This window comes from Opisthocomus hoazin, chromosome 36 (assembly GCF_030867145.1).
Source record: "Opisthocomus hoazin isolate bOpiHoa1 chromosome 36, bOpiHoa1.hap1, whole genome shotgun sequence".
NCBI lineage: Eukaryota > Metazoa > Chordata > Aves > Opisthocomiformes > Opisthocomidae > Opisthocomus > Opisthocomus hoazin.
In genome coordinates, this window is record NC_134449.1 from 435,310 (window position 1) to 451,229 (window position 15,920).

The 15,920-nt window shown below is 58.9% G+C and overlaps 1 long non-coding RNA gene across 9 annotated transcripts; it reads left to right on the top strand.

Annotated features, from left to right (window-relative positions):
* Positions 1-100: 100 nt before the first annotated feature.
* Positions 101-13,919, top strand: LOC142365350 (uncharacterized). Of its 9 annotated transcripts, XR_012766438.1 has the most exons (7): positions 101-353; positions 1,412-2,227; positions 9,030-9,429; positions 10,183-10,346; positions 10,751-10,888; positions 11,433-11,499; positions 12,087-13,905. It is a non-coding gene; the product is annotated as an uncharacterized LOC142365350 (long non-coding RNA). The 9 variants fall into 9 exon arrangements; XR_012766433.1 differs by having other exon boundaries at positions 10,751-12,844; positions 12,922-13,918; XR_012766435.1 differs by having other exon boundaries at positions 10,968-13,918.
* The last annotated feature ends 2,001 nt before the right edge of the window (positions 13,920-15,920 follow it).

A 15,920-nucleotide genomic window follows, 5' to 3' on the forward strand; every position in this document is an offset into this window, starting at 1 on the left:
GCCCATTGCCATCGCCTGCGTGCGGCGCCGCCTCGGAGCGCCGGCGCGGGTCAGGCGAGCGGCGCGTGCAGCTCCGGCGGGGTCCTGGCGGGAGGGGTCCTGGCTGGCGCGGCGAGGCGGGAGGCGGCGGCGCTCGATGGCTCTCAGCGCGGAACGGCGCTGGGCGCGGGCTGCGGTACCGGTGGGGCAGGGTCTGTGCCGGCAGCAGCCGCGCCTCCCGCCCTGGTGGGGGGGGGGTGATGCGATGAACCGCGCAGTCCCTGGACGTGTCGGACTCGAACCCTCCCTTCTGCCCCGACCGCCGCGGTGCCTGGCGCTGGTTACCGACAGCCACAAATTAGCTCGTCAACGCGGTAAGAACATCCCGTCACAAAACGGGTTTCATTCCTTAAAGTCAGCAATGCTAACCTGGGCTGAAGTGTGGTTTTTTTAGTAGCAGCTATAAATGTTTTGCTATTTATTCTTTTTTTAATATTACAAACTGTGTTCCAGCGTTTGCTGCTGAGCCGCAGAATCACAGAATGGTCGGGGTTGGAAGGGCCCTCTGTGGGTCACCCAGCCCAACCCCCTGCCGAAGCAGGGTCACCTGCAGTAGGTTGTAGAGGACCTTGTCCAGGCGGGTTTGGAAGGAGACTCCACAACCTCCCTGGGCAGCCTGGGCCAGGGCTCCGTCACCCTCAGAGGGAAGAAGTTCTTCCTCGGGTTCAGCTGGAGCTTCCTCTGCTTCAGTTTGTGCCCGTTGCCCCTAGTGCTGTCGCTGGGCACCACTGGAAAGAGCTTGGCCCCATCCTCCTGACCCCCACCCTGCAGATATTTAGAGGCATTTCTAAGGTCCCCTCGCAGCCTTCTCTTCTGCAGGCTGAACAAGCCCAGCTCCCTCAGCCTCTCCTCGCAGGAGAGATGCTCCAGTCCCCTCCTCATCCTCGTAGCCCTGCGCTGGACTCTCTCCAGTAGCTCCTCATCTTTCTTGACCTGGGGAGCCCAGCACTGGACACAGCACTGCAGATGGGGCCTCACAAGGGCAGAGCAGAGGGAGAGGAGAACCTCCCTGGACCTGCTGCCCACACTCCTCCTGATGCACCCCAGGATCCTCCCATTGGCCTTCTTGGCACCCAGGGCACGCTGCTGGCTCATGGTCACCCTGTCGTCCCCCAGCACTCCCAGTCCCTCTCCACAGAGCTGCTCCCAGCAGGTCCGCCCCAAGCCTGTACTGGTGCCTGGGGTTGTTCCTCCCCAGGGGCTGGACCCTGCCCTTGCCCTGGTTGAACCTCATCAGGTTCCTCTCTGCCCAACTCTCCAGCCTGTCCAGGTCACGCTGGATGGCAGCACAGCCTGCTGGTGTATCCACCATTCCTCCCAGTTTGGTGTCATCAGCAAACTTGCTGAGGGTACACTCTAACTCTTCATCCAGGTTGTTGATGAAGAAGTTAAGCAAGACTGGGCCCAGTACTGACCCCTGGGGCACACCACTGGTTACCGGCCTCCAACCAGACTCCGCGCCGCTGATGCCAACCCTCTGAGCTCTGCCACTCAGCTGGTTCTCAACCCACCCCACCGACCACTTGAGCGATGTTCTGCTGTGATAGCTGTAAGCCTTGAAATGCACGTTGACAAATCACCAAACCAAACCTCAGAGTATCGACATCCTGCTGAGCAAACGAGCACGAATCCTTCCTGCTTCGTGCTGGACCAGCATGACCAAATGAGAAAAGAAACTGATCCACAACGCGGAGGAAAACTACGACCTTCATTCTCACGACCCCCAGAGGGACCAGGATGACCCCCTCGCAACAGTACGTGCAGCTGCAAAAAAAATATACCAGGATGTGCCACATAGAGCCCGGAACCACTAAACTATAAAGAGAGACTCTGCTGGGGGGTGGGGTGCGGACCGTTGGCGGAGCAGGAGGCTCCCCGGCCGCCCAGCGCTGTTTTGCCTGCTTCATCGCTTGCTTAAATAAATTCTATTGCTAATAAGGTCACAACTGATTAATTAACAATTGGCTGCTCAATTTGACTTCGTCACGGGAGGCGAGCTTCTGTAACAGGTATAAATGTTTTGCAATTTATTTTTTTGAATATTACAAACTGTGTTCTAGCGTTTGCTGCTGAGCCGGTGTTTCAGCGAGGGCAAGGGCCGGAACGTCACGCAGGGGCTGATGCAGCGCAGGTCACTGAAGCTGCTGCCGCGAAAGAACATCGCAAAATTCCATAAAAATATTGCCAGGTATGTTTTCAGCTTGTTTCATTCCTGACTATAGCAATCGTTACTTCGTTTCAAATTTTCAGTCTTTTTTTCTTTTTCTTTTAATTCTAAAGCCGTATCTGCTCAAAGGCTCAGGGCTTTTAATTTGCCTGCTGTATGTAAACACATCAAATACTTTTTTTTGTGCAACTGGGTTACATCTCTACAGCTGCCGAACGGGAGCTGTGAAGAAACAGGCGGGGCAGACGCTGTACACGCTGTATCGTCTCATCGCATCTTTTTTAACCTGTCTCTTAAAACCTCGTCTGAGCTCTGCGTAACCTCCCGCTCGGGGCCGTGCGCGTGCCGCAGGGACGAGTGCCAGCTCTGGCGACACCTCCCTGCCCCTCGCTGGAATCCGGCGCCGGCAACGGGAGCCAGACCCAGGGCGTGGGTGCCCCGGGCTGGGGGGGGGAGTGGGAGTGGGGTCCCAGTGCTGCTGCTGGGGCCGGTGGGCTCCCCGTGCAGCTGTGGGAGCAACTGGGGGTCTTTAGCTTCCAGCCACTGCGGCAGGGATGGTCTGGGTCCCCAAAACCAGCTGCTGGGGGGGACTGGCATGAGTGAGGGGCTCTGTGCCTGGGGCCAGGGGGCGAGGGTCCGCGTCCCCCCGAGGCAGCGGGGCGGGGGGTGCGGGGGGACTCACCGGGGAATCGGTACCCAGGCTGGGGTACCGGTCGGGCAGGGTCTGTGCCGGCAGCAGCCGCGTCCCCCGCCCTGGGCAGAGACCGCGGCTCCCGGGGGTCCCGGGCCGGCTCTGCTGGAGGCGGTGGCAGCTCCCGACAGCCCGCGGCGTCCCGCTCTGCAGAGCTATAAATTATCTGTCTGCATTGCTGTCATGGCTGCCACAAAGACACGATTTCATTGCCTGTGGCAGGATACAGGGCAGCAGCACCTTCTGTTCGCTGCCCTGCTGTGCGCTGAGCGGGCGTAACGGGGGAGCACACAGCTGAGATCAGGCCGTGCCAACATCTGCCTTTCTTTGCAGAGCATTCGGAAACCTCGAGGTGCCCTAAAAGTTCGTATAAATAACAAAACAACTCTAAATATCCTATTATTTATGGAAAGTTTTTGATTTTTGCCTGACAGCTCCTTCCAACACAACATGTCAACAAGAATCTGTATGGCTTTGTTGCCCCCCACCCTCTGTTCCCTCTCTGAGAGCAGAAACGGGTGCAGGGACGGAGTGTTCGCACAACCCCCCAGCTCTGCCCGGGTGCCCGGGCCCCAGCGCAGCTCCCGCCGGGCAGGGCCGTCTCCTCCACAGCACCGGCCCCGCTCCCTCCCCGGCCGCCATGCTGGATGAGACCCCTACGGGATCGTCCCTGGGCATCAGCGGGGAGCGGGACGGCGCGGGCAGAGCCGCAGCACACAGCCCTCGGCACCAGCTCCGTCCCGCTGGCAGGGCCAGGTGCCATCGAGGTGGCGGGGACGGCTGCGGGCCGTGACACCGGGGCTGAGAGCAGCCCCAGCTCGGGGATGGCCGCCATTCCTGCTCTCCAGACGCCCCGAGCCCTCACCTGACGTTCCAGGGCTGGGGCTGGAGCTGGACGTGAGCGTCAGTCTGGGCACAGCGGCGCGGCAGAGCCCCCAGGCAGCTCTCGGACCCCTCGGGAGCCCGCCCGGAATCACGGAGGGTGAAGCAGAGCTGTGCTGCCGGCATTGCCACCCCGTGAATGCTCCCCGACCTCTGCAAATGGAGGCATTTCCCAGTTGTCACAGCCTGCCAGTGTTTCTGCCCAGAAACCTCTGCTACACGCTGCCTTTCCTGGGGGTCTTGGCGGAGACCTGCGCTCCCAGGTTCCCCAGTTCCGTGAGCAAGCAGCCGCTCGCTGGCGGCTTTCCGCACGGGGCTGTTCAGCAGGGATTTGCAACAGCTGGCGGGTGCTGCTTGCAGACACGAGTGGGAAAAGACAGGGAAAACCTTGGGTTAAAATTCTTCCCATTCTGCTCTTCAAGTGCCTCTACGCTGTCTTGGGCTGCCTTTAAGCCTGAGCCCTTCATTCCCCGTTGCAAGTCGCTCGCTGAAGGGAAGGAGAGCAAATTCTGATGTGCCTAAGAAGAACCCGTGCCTCAGTACGAGGGACACTGGCGATACTGGAGAGAGGGAGACCTTGTTGCGGCCGCCAGTACTTAAAGGGGGGTTGTAGGAAAGCTGGGGACAGCCTTTTCAGCAGGGCCTGTTGTGACAGGACAAGGGATAGCAGTTTTAAACTGAAAGAGGGTAGATGTAGATCAGATCTAAGGAAGGCATTTTTTTTGGAGGAGGGTGGTGGGACAGTGGAACAGGTTGCCCAGAGAAGCTGTGCAGGTCCCATCCCTGGCAACGTTCCAGGTCAGGTTGGACAGGGGCTTTGAGTAGCCTCGTCTCGTGGAAGATGTCTCTGCCCGTCTCAGCAGGATGTTCTGACTGGGTGATCCCCGAAGGTCCCTCCCAACCCAACCCATGATTCTGTGGCTCTCAGCCCGTGGATGGTGGTAAGTGCTTCTGAGGTCACTCGTGCCCCGGTACGTGGTGGGCCGGCAGCAGGCGCAGGGGGTGGGCAGGTCTTGTCTCCTTGTAGGAAAACCCTGAAGCAGCTCCCGCGTCCAGACTGGAGCGTGAGGCCGTACGTCGTAGTCTCGGCCCCGCTCTGTGCCTGGCGCGGGGCAGCCCGCAGCCACCTCCAAAGTGTCATCCCTGCGGGTCCCTGCTACCAAAACCCTGCTGATTGCGCCCAGTACAGGCACTTTTACGTTCATCCTTGGAGTGCGGGGTCGAACAGGGGCAGGTGGTCCGTGAGTCGGTGGCCGCGATCTCCCCGTGCCGCAGTTGGCTTTCCCCGAGGTCCCTGTTCCTTTTGGCATTCCCGGCAGCTTTTCACAGCTCATTAGCTACGCTTACGATTTGTCGCTCTGGGGTTCTGCTTTGGACAGCTTCATCCTTCCATGAAACAGTAACACGTTCTTCACAATCCTGTTTCTTAGTTTCTGTGGTGAATTTTGAACTTACAAGATTACGAAACTGTAGCTATGCTAAGGGTAGGGCTTTACAAAACTACCTACAGCAGCAATAGCCCAGCTGTTTCGATGATCATGTCACATTTTGATTCCCCTTTTTATTCCTCAGTACAACGCCGGGGCTGGAGCTCAGGGTGGTGCTGGCCGAGCCCTGGGGCGAGGGGACAGGGCTGAGCTCTGCCCGGCTGGGTCCCTGCCATGCTTGGCCCGTCCGCCTCGTGGCTGCGGCAGCGGCTCCGGGCAGCGCTGCGGTCTCAGGCCGGCGTTGCGGCGTGAATCCCGGCCCCTTTTCCCGGGGCGTTTGCAGCATCGCCCCGTGGCGCGGGAGGCGAAGCCCCAGGATTCCTCGTGGAAGTGCTGAGGGATCTCGCCGTGGGCGAGAAGTTCAGGCGTCGAGGGTGGCGTGTGGACTTTGAAGGCGCGCAGCGTCTGCCCCGGGGGTTGGTTTGAGGAACCTGGTGCCGCAGTCCGCTTGCTGGGCGCGTGGGCTAGCGCCGAGGTGCGGACGTTGCTGTGGGTGGGGGAGGCCTCTAAATATCTGCAGGGTGGGGGTCAGGAGGACGGGGCCAGACTCTTTGCAGTGGTGCCCAGCGGCAGGACAAGGGGCAACGGGCACAAACTGGAGCAGAGGAAGCTCCAGCTGAACCCGAGGAAGAACTTCTTCCCTCTGGGGGTGACGGAGCCCTGGCCCAGGCTGCCCAGGGAGGCTGTGGAGTCTCCTTCTCTGGAGATATTCCAGCCCTGCCTGGCCGCGGTGCTGTGCCCCCTGCTCTGGGTGACCCTGCTTGGGCAGGGGGTTGGGTTGGGGGACCCACAGAGGGCCCTGCCAACCCTGAACATTCTGTGATTCTGTGGTGCATGGGTACCCCCAAACACCATGGCCACCCTGGTTCTGGTTCAGCCGTGGCTCTGAGCGTTCTCAGACCCGTCCAGATGCAGCCCCTCGAGGGCTGTATCCCGTAGGCAACCTCCCTGGGGCAGCTCCTTGCCCTCCTACCAGGGCACTGGGCGCCTGCTCATGGCACCAGCTGTCTTCACGTGGTGGGCTTGGTCCCTGGGGCTTTTCCCCGTGGGAGCTGTGTGCTCGGTGGGGAGCGCAATCGCCCTTTTCCCAGCAGCAGTGTTTAATGCTCGGAAAGGGTCTGCAGCTGACGAAGGAAAGGGTTGGCAGCGCAAGTGAGGGCTGCAGATGTGCTCCTGTTCCCGTCCCCTGCACAGGGACACGGGTCGTTCGCTCTTGTTGCGGGGCAGTTTCAGTTCTCGCAAGCGTCTCTGTTCCTGGAATTCCAGAGAAACCTTTGTATCTGTTTGGAGGCTGAGGTGGTCCTGGAGAGCCCCGTCCCGTGTCCAGGCAGCCCAGTGCTCCGCTCCTCGAGGGCTTGCTGGTCCGAGTGAAAGGCAGCAGCTTGCTTTCCCTGGGAACCCCTCCTCCAAAGCTGGCCAAAGCAAGCACAGTCTTTGTGTGTGAATGGCAACAGTCTGTGCATGGGTAAGTGTCCCGGTTCGTGTCGATCTCTCAAATTTACAGGACAACGCACTTTGTAAATTCAGATTTATTTCGCAAGCTCCTCTGGTTAAAAAAAAAAACAATCAAGCAAAGGCTTAGTCCCCTTTGTACAGATGAGTCTGCCATGTGAATTCTCTAATTCATTAACTTGTGGATTTGCTGCACCTTCTCAAATACCTCGTGTGTGATGGAGCAGCTTATGCTGGAGGCCATCATGAAGCAAGTGGAGGAAAAGAAGGTTATCAGGAGTAGTCAGCATGGATTCACCAAGGGGAAATCATGCCTGACCAATCTGATAGCTTTCTACAATGACATGACTGGCTGGGTAGACGAAGGGAGAGCCGTGGATGTTGTCTACCTCGACTTCAGCAAGGCTTTCGACACTGTCTCCCATGATATCCTCCTAGGGAAGCTGAGGAAGTGTGGGCTGGATGAGTGGTCGGTGAAGTGGATTGAGAACTGGCTGAATGGCAGAACTCAGAGGGTTGTCATCAGCGGCGCTGAGTCTGGTTGGAGGCTGGTAACAAGTGGTGTCCCCCAGGGGTCAGTACTGGGCCCAGCCTTGTTTAACTTCTTCATCAACAACCTGGATGAAGAGTTAGAATGTACCCTCAGCAAGTTTGCTGATGACACCAAACTGGGAGGTGTGGTAGATACACCAGAAGGCTGTGCTGCCATTCAGCGTGACCTGGATAGGCTGGAAAGCTGGGCAGAGAGGAACATGATGAGGTTCAACAAGGGCAAGGGCAGGGTCCTGCACCTGGGGAGGAACAACCTCATGCACCAGGACAGGCTTGGGGTGGACCTGCTGGAGAGCAGCTCTGTGGAGAGGGACTGGGAGTGCTGGGGGACGACAGGGTGACCATGAGCCAGCAGTGTGCCCTGGGTACCAAGAAAGCCAATGGGATCCTGGGGTGCATCAAGAAGAGTGTGGCCAGCAGGACGAGGGAGGTTCTCCTTCCCCTCTACACTGCCCTAGCGAGGCCTCATCTAGAGTACTGTGTCCAGTTCTGGGCTCCCCAGTTCAAGAAAGATGAAGAGCTACTGGAGAGAGTCCAGCGGAGGGCTACAAGGATGATGAGGGGAGTGGAACATATCCCCTACGAGAAGAGGTTGAGGGAACTGGGCTTGTTCAGCCTGAAGAAGAGAAGGCTGCGAGGGGACCTTATAAATGCTTACAAATATCTGAAGGGTGGGTGTCAGGAGGATGGGGCCAAGCTCTTTTCAGTGGTGTCCAGTGACAGGACAAGGGGCAACGGGCACAAACTGGAGCAGAGGAAGCTCCAGCTGAACCCGAGGAAGAACTTCTTCCCTCTGAGGGTGACAGAGCACTGGCCCAGGCTGCCCAGGGAGGCTGTGGAGTCTCCTTCTCTGGAGATATTCCAGCCCTGCCTGGACAAGGTCCTCTACAGCCTGCTGTAGGTGACCCTGCTTCGGCAGGAGGGTTGGACTAGATGACCCACAGAGGTCCCTTCCAACCCCTACTCTTCTGTGATTCTGTGTTCTCCAGAATCTTGCAGATTCTCTGGCTGCGTGTCTGAGAGGGCAAGAGTTACCCAGCCAATGATGGGCGTGCTGCTGCACCCCAGTGCGTGCCCAGCGTGCCCTCTGAGCGTGCTGCTCGCACTTGGACCTAGCGGTGCTGCTCCCGGTGGTGTCCCAAACTTGGGGTTGGTTTGCCCGGTGTGCAGGACGCCAATGTGCACTCCGAGCAGAGGGGTTTGGCTGCGTGTCTGCGCAGATACGGGTGTCTGTCCCGAGGCAGCAGCCCTCGTTCACAAGCCGACAGCCATTGATGCTCTTCGCATTGCCATAGTCCTCTTCCTAACACACGTGCCCTGTGATTCTGTTAACCGAGTGGTTTGAGTCTCTTTGCGCAGCGTGTATATTAGTAGGCGTGCTGAGTTTCTTCATCCTTGGAGTGCGGGGTCGAACTGGGGCAGGTGGTCCGTGAGTCGGTGGCTGCGATCTCCCCGTGCCGCAGTTGGCTTTCCCCGAGGTCCCTGTTCCTTTTGGCATTCCCCGCAGCTTTTCACAGCTCGTTAGCTACGCTTACGATTCGTCGCTCTGGGGTTCTGCTTTGGACAGCTTCATCCTTCCATGAGACAGTAACACGTTCTTCACAATCCTGTTTCTTAGTTTCTGTGGTGAATTTTGAACTTACAAGATTACGAAACTTAATTATAGTAAGGGTAGGGCTTTACAAAACTACCTACAGCAGCAATAGCCCAGCTGTTTCGATGATCATGTCACATTTTGATTCCCCTTCTTATTCCTCAGTACAACACCAGCACGCGTCGGGCCTCGGTGAGAGCCACGTGTTGCGCCAGAAGCTGTGCAGAAGTCGGGTGAACGGTCGCTGAGCGCCGCACGCCGCGTTGGTGAAGACCCTCGATGCCTTGAACGTCTGAGCCAGCGCTGCAGGGCGTGAGCCACGTCTGGTTTTCAGATGACCTGCAACGAAGTGGGAGTGCACACCATCCCGGGCGGGTGATGCTCCTTGACGTGCTGTCCTGATGTCTGTCAACTAGTGACGGATCCGGCGTGCCACCTCTCATGCAGAGCATCTCCTCGGTCCCTCTTCCAGGCAGCCAGCCCAGGCAGAGCAGTCACAGCCATCACCTCTGTCCCTGCTCCGTCAAGCTGTAGGGAATCCGAGGAGCAAGTTGAAGACACTCGGGTGAGAAAACTGTTCATAGAATCACAGAATCTTTAAGGTTGGAAAAGACCTCGAAGGTCATCAAGTCCAACCGTCAACCCAACCCCACCATGCCTGCTCAACCATGTCCTGAAGTGCCACGTCCACACGTTTTTTGAACCCCTCCAGGGATGGTGACTCCACCACTGCCCTGGGCAGCCGGTTCCGCTGCTCGACCACTCTTCAGTGAAGACGTTTTTCCTAATGTCCAATCTAAACGTCCCCTGGTGCGACTTGAGGCCATTGCCTCTCCTCCTATTGCCTGTCACTGGGGAGAAGAGACCGACCCCCAGCTCACTACAGCCTGTGTTCAGGCAGCGGTAGAGAGCGATAAATCCCCCTCAGCCTCCTTTTCTGCAGACGGAACAACCCCAGCTCCCTCAGCCGCTCCTCATAAGACGTGTGTTCTAGACCCTTCTCCAGCCTCATGGCCTTGCTCTGGACACGCTCCAGCACCTCAATGTCCTTCCATTCTGCTCTGCTGAGAAGAGCCTTTTGTTGCCTTCTGGGGAGAAACGGGCCCGGAGGACGCCGAGGGATGAGCTTGGAGCAAGCGGTGGCTCCAGCACCGAGCTCGTGGCCAAGCACTGGATCCCATGAGTGTGGGCAGGGTTTCTGGCTGTGGCATGCTGGCATCGGCCCATTGAGAGCCTGCTGGGTGGTGACGTCTGTCCTGGTGACAGTGAGGGCCTTGAGTCATGTTTTGATGGTCCCTTTGGTGTGTCTCCCCTGCAGGCTGCGATATTCCAGCTGACCAGCGCTGGCTGCGGGGACCTGGCTGCTGCGCTCAGCCCCAGTCTGCAGGAGCTGGACCTGGGTGATGGTGACATTGGAGACCCCGGACTTCAGCTGCTGTGTGAGGGGCTGAAGCAACCCACCTGCCCGCTGGAGATCATGGGGTGAGGGACCCGGGGCTCCTCGGGGCAGCCCTTGGTGAGGTCTGGGCTGGGGCTGGGCAGCTGCTGCCGGCGGGGACGGGGAGAGGCTGCCGTGGGTCCCTGCACATCCCGTGCTCCCTGCCTGCCCACCCGCAGAGCAAGAGGGGAGCGTAAAAGTGTGTCCCTCCAGGCACCTTCTTCCCTTTCCCTGGGTCCTACACCCCTGGGGTGGCTTCCAGGTGAGCCTTGTGGGGCAGAGCGGGTGGATTCTCACTCAACGCCTGAAGAAGTTCGCTGGTAGCTCTAACTGTGCCATTGCTTTGGTCCAGCCACGTCCAGTCAACTCCTGGCCATGTTAGCATCTTGCCTGGAGGGTCGTATCCCGTTTCTAGAATTGCCGCTCCAAGATTTACCTCTTTCTTAAGGCTGTTGAGAGGTTGAACGACATTGCTGTTTGGTGGTGGAAGACCTGAGGTTGGACTTCAGTGGTTGTCCTGTCCCCAGCCAGAATGGAGCAGACTCCACCTCTCCGACACCGGGAGATCTTCGCGCTGCGCGCATGGGTGGGTCGTGCCTCCTCTCAGCGGAAGAAGGGTTCTGGTACCAAGGTCCTTCTTCTGAAGGAAGGGCGGGCTCTGTCAGACCAGAGTCGTTCGTGGGGCTGCTGATGGACTTTTCCCAAGTCCGCGAGGTCTTGCGCTGCGCTGCTTTGGCTGAAGAATCAGCAAAGACGGGCGCCCTGCTGGTTTCCACTGCCTGAAGCCCGGCTGAGTGTCAGTGACCTGGGCGAAGGGTGAGCTGGCTGGGGCTTGCGTGCTTTGGACAGAGAGGAATGGCCTCGATGAAGGGTCCTCAGGGGAGCAGAAATCCTCAGACCAGCTCAGCCCATTAACCTCCCCGCTCCCCGCCCCGTGCCAGCTCCCGGGCAGGGAGAGCAGCAGCTGGGGAGTGGGGAGGACAGCGAGGGGGGCTCTGGCAGGCGCTCGGGAGTGGGAGGGGGTGAAGCATAGGTGCTGCTGGTGCCCGGTCGTGCAGTGTGCTGGGGTGTCAGGCAGTGGTCAGTGCCAGGCGGATTTAAGAGTTCTTCTTCTCTGCTTCTCTCCAAAGGTTGATCAGATCTGGATTAATGAAGGGACGCAGCAGAAGCTGGCTGTCTGAAAGAGAAAAAGCCGAGGTAGAATAAATTGCACATTTCTGGAGCAGGGCGAGGTCCCTGGCCTCATGGTGCTCTCACAGATACAGGCTGAACACTAGAAGTGAGGCAGGGCTGAGGGGATGTTTGTAGCATTTATGGATATTCCCTTTAATGCCAGAAAGGGGTTACCAGCGTCTCTGGTCGGGACGTGGCTGCAGTCGTGGCTGACTGTCGTGACGAGGGCGGGAGATGCTGCTGGGGACTGAGTTCTGCTCGGGCGCGACGGCAGCTCGAAGGGGTCCTGTCCGGATCCCCGTTAGGGCGCGAGGCGGGCAGAGGGACTTAGGGCAGGGATGTAGAAGAACGGTGCTGAGGGTGCAGACAGAGGAGTGTAGGCCCTCCTGCTTGAAGTTTCTGGGAGCTCTGTATGTCAGGGCGGGTGTTTTTCCTGTTCCCAGGGCCCATGGATGAAGATTTTGATAGTTCTGATTTGACAGCTTCAGAGGAGCTTGCTTCTGTCTCTTTTGTTTGTCTTGCTTTTATGCCGGAGAACTGCTTCTGGTTTTGCAAAGGGGGCCTGGCTCGGGGATCTCCTCAGGTTGTGAGGTTTTCCTCCCCTCCCGTAGCCGGTGCCAGCCTCTGGACTCTCCTGGTGCCAGACGATCCCTAGGGATGCCAGCCATGAAATCTTTCCGGGTCTGGTTTTCAGTCCACGAGCAACAACAACATCGCAGTGGCAAAGCAGGAGCACCCTGACCTGCGGAGACGTCCTCTGCTTTGAACTCCCTTGGCCTCCCAGGAAATCCCTGAAAATACCCGTCCAGGTCCTTCCTCCTCCCACCTGGCTGTTCCTGTGCGTGTGTAGTGACGGGATCACGGATCGGTTCTGACGCGAGGGGACTTCGCCGTGAATGCACAGCAGTTTGTGCCTGTAACCACGTGGACGAGGCGAGCATCCCTGACGGCGCTGGGGCGAGGATTCGTGGAAGCAGAGAATGGCAGAATAGCTGGGCTGGGAAGGACCCAACCGCCTGCTCGAGCTGGGTCGGCTGGAGCAGCTTGCCTCGGTCGTGTCCCTTCGGGTCTTGAGTACCCGCAGGGACCGAGAAGCTGCAGCCTCTCCGGGCAGCCAGGTCTGACGCTTGATCACGCGCACAGTAACAAGCTTTTTGTTACGTTTGCAGAGTCCCCAAGTGCGAGGTGCAGCAGCTGGGGGGGACAGGGGACGGAAAGGAGGGGCTCCTGGGCTCGGAGTGCCCGCCAACCCGACAGCCGAAGGTGTCTGCTGGTGCTGCTGGTGGTCTGGGTCTGTCCCAGCCCAGCCCCTGCCTGGCAGAGGGGCTGCGGAGCCGCAGCTGGACCACGCTGAGCGGGATCTCCTGGGGTGCGACAGTGGGGGGGTGCACGGGCTGCTCATCTCTCCTGCTCTGTGCGTGTGGGTGCCAGCGCCGTCCCCGCCAGCAAGTCTCGTTCTGCCTCCAGAACAGCCGAGGAGGAGTCTGTCGGAGCAGCTGCCGTCCTGTGTTCACTGTCCCTGCGGAGAAGCGACTTCGAGCCCATTCTCAGAGCCGGCGAGCCAGTGACCACGCTTGGGCGGACGTGCCCGTCCTCGGGCCCCTCCTCGCGCTTGCGCTCGGTGGCAGCGACAGCCAAACTCCTCCAGCAGTGCCTCCCCGGGGGGTCAGCTACAGGAGAGGTGGTCTGCGGGGGGCTGGGACCAGTCTGTGCAACTCAGACCAGTGACCGGGGGTGATGTTCAGGCAGGGCGAAGAAAGGAGTGTGTGGAGAGCAGGAATGGCGGCCATCCCCGAGCCGGGGCTGCTCTCAGACCCAGTGTCACGGCCCGCAGCCGTCCCCGCCACCTCGATGGCACCTGGCCCTGCCAGCGGGACGGAGCTGGTGCCGAGGGCTGTGTGCTGCGGCTCTGCCCGCGCCGTCCTGCTCCCCGCTGATGCCCAGGGACGATCCCGTAGGGGTCTCATCCAGCATGGCGGCCGCGGAGGGAGCGGGGCCGGTGCTGCGGAGGAGACGGCCCTGCCCGGCAGGAGCTGCGCTGGTGCCCGGGCAGCCGGGCAGAGCTGGGGGGTTGTGCGAACCCTCCCTCCCTGCACCCGTTTCTGCTCTCAGAGAGGGAACAGAGGGTGGGGGGCAACAAAGCCATACAGATTCTTGTTGACATGTCGTGTTGGAAGGAGCTGTCAGGCAAAAATCAAAAACTTTCCATAAATAATAGGATATTTAGAGTTGTTTTGTTATTTATACGAACTTTTAGGGCACCTCGAGGTTTCCGAATGCTCTGCAAAGAAAGGCAGATGTTGGCACGGCCTGATCTCAGCTGTGTGCTCCCCCGTTACGCCCGCTCAGCGCACAGCAGGGCAGCGAACAGAAGGTGCTGCTGCCCTGTATCCTGCCACAGGCAATGAAATCGTGACTTTGTGGCAGCCATGACAGCAATGCAGACAGATAATTTATAGCTCTGCATAGCGGGACGCTGCGGGCTGTCGGGAGCTGCCACCTCCTCCAGCAGAGCCGGCCCGGGACCCCCGGGAGCCGCGGTCTCTGCCCAGGGCGGGGGACGCGGCTGCTGCCGGCACAGACCCTGCCCGACCGGTACCCCAGCCCGGGTACCGATTCCCCGGTGAGTCCCCCCGCACCCCCCGCCCCGCTGCCTCGGGGGGACACGGACCCTCGCCCCCTTGCCCCAGGCACAGAGCCCCTCACTCACGCCAGTCCCCCCCAGCAGCTGGTTTTGGGGACCCAGACCGTCCCTGCCGCAGTGGCTGGAAGCTAAAGACCCCCAGTTGCTCCCACAGCTGCACGGGGAGCCCACCGGCCCCAGCAGCGGCACTGGGACCCCACTCCCCCCCCCAGCCTGGGGCACCCACGCCCTGGGTCTGGCTCCCGTTGCCGGCGCCGGATTCCAGCGAGGGGCAGGGAGGTGTCGCCAGAGCTGGCACTCGTCCCTGCGGCACGCGCACGGCCCCGAGCGGGAGGTTACGCAGAGCTCAGACGAGGTTTTAAGAGACAGGTTAAAAAAGATGCGATGAGACGATACAGCGTGTACAGCGTCTGCCCCGCCTGTTTCTTCACAGCTCCCGTTCGGCAGCTGTAGAGATGTAACCCAGTTGCACAAAAAAAAGTATTTGATGTGTTACATACAGCAGCCAAATTAAAAGCCCTGAGCCTTTGAGCAGATACGGCTTTAGAATTAAAAGAAAAAGAAAAAAAGACTGAAAATTTGAAATGAAGTAACGATTGCGATAGTCAGGAATGAAACAAGCTGAAAACATACCTGGCAATATTTTTATGGAATTTTGCGATGTTCTTTCGCGGCAGCAGCTTCAGTGACCTGCGCTGCATCAGCCCCTGCGTGACGTTCCGGCCCTTGCCCTCGCTGAAACACCGGCTCAGCAGCAAACGCTAGAACACAGTTTGTAATATTCAAAAAAATAAATTGCAAAACATTTATACCTGTTATAGAAGCTCGCCTCCCGTGACGAATTCAAATTGAGCAGCCAATTGTTAATTAATCAGTTGTGAACTTATTAGCAATAGAATTTATTTAAGCAAGCAATGAAGCAGGCAAAACAGCGCTGGGCGGCCGGGGAGCCTCCTGCTCCGCCAACGGTCCGCACCCCACCCCCCAGCAGAGTCTCTCTTTATAGTTTAGTGGTTCCGGGCTCTATGTGGCACATCCTGGTATATTTTTTTTGCAGCTGCACGTACTGTTGCGAGGGGGTCCTCCTGGTCCCTCTGGGGGTCGTGAGAATGAAGGTCGTAGTTTTCCTCCGCGTTGTGGATCAGTTTCTTTTCTCATTTGGTCATGCTGGTCCAGCACGAAGCAGGAAGGATTCGTGCTCGTTTGCTCAGCAGGATGTCGATACTCTGAGGTTTGGTTTGGTGATTTGTCAACGTGCATTTCAAGGCTTACAGCTATCACAGCAGAACATCGCTCAAGTGGTTGGTGGGGTGGGTTGAGAACCGGCTGAGTGGCAGAGCTCAGAGGGTTGGCATCAGTGGCGCGGAGTCTGTTTGGAGGCTGGTAATGAGTGGTGTGCCCCAGGGGTCAGTACTGGGCCCAGCCTTGTTTAACTTCTTCATCAACGACCTGGATGAAGAGTTAGAATGTACCCTCAGCAAGTTTGCTGATGACACCAAATTGGGAGGAGTGGTGGACACACCGGCAGGCTGTGCTGCCATTCAGCGTGACCTGGACAGGCTGGAGAGTTGGGCAGAGAGGAACCTGATGAGGTTCAACCAGGGCAAGGGCAGGGTCCTGCACCTGGGGAGGAACAACCCCAGGCACCAGTACAGGCTTGGGGCAGACCTGCTGGAGAGCAGCTCTGCGGAGAGGGACTGGGAGTGCTGGGGGACGACAGGGTGACCATGAGCCAGCAGTGTGCCCTGGGTGCCAAGAAGGCCAATGGGATCCTGGGGTGCATCAAGAGGAGTGTGGCCAG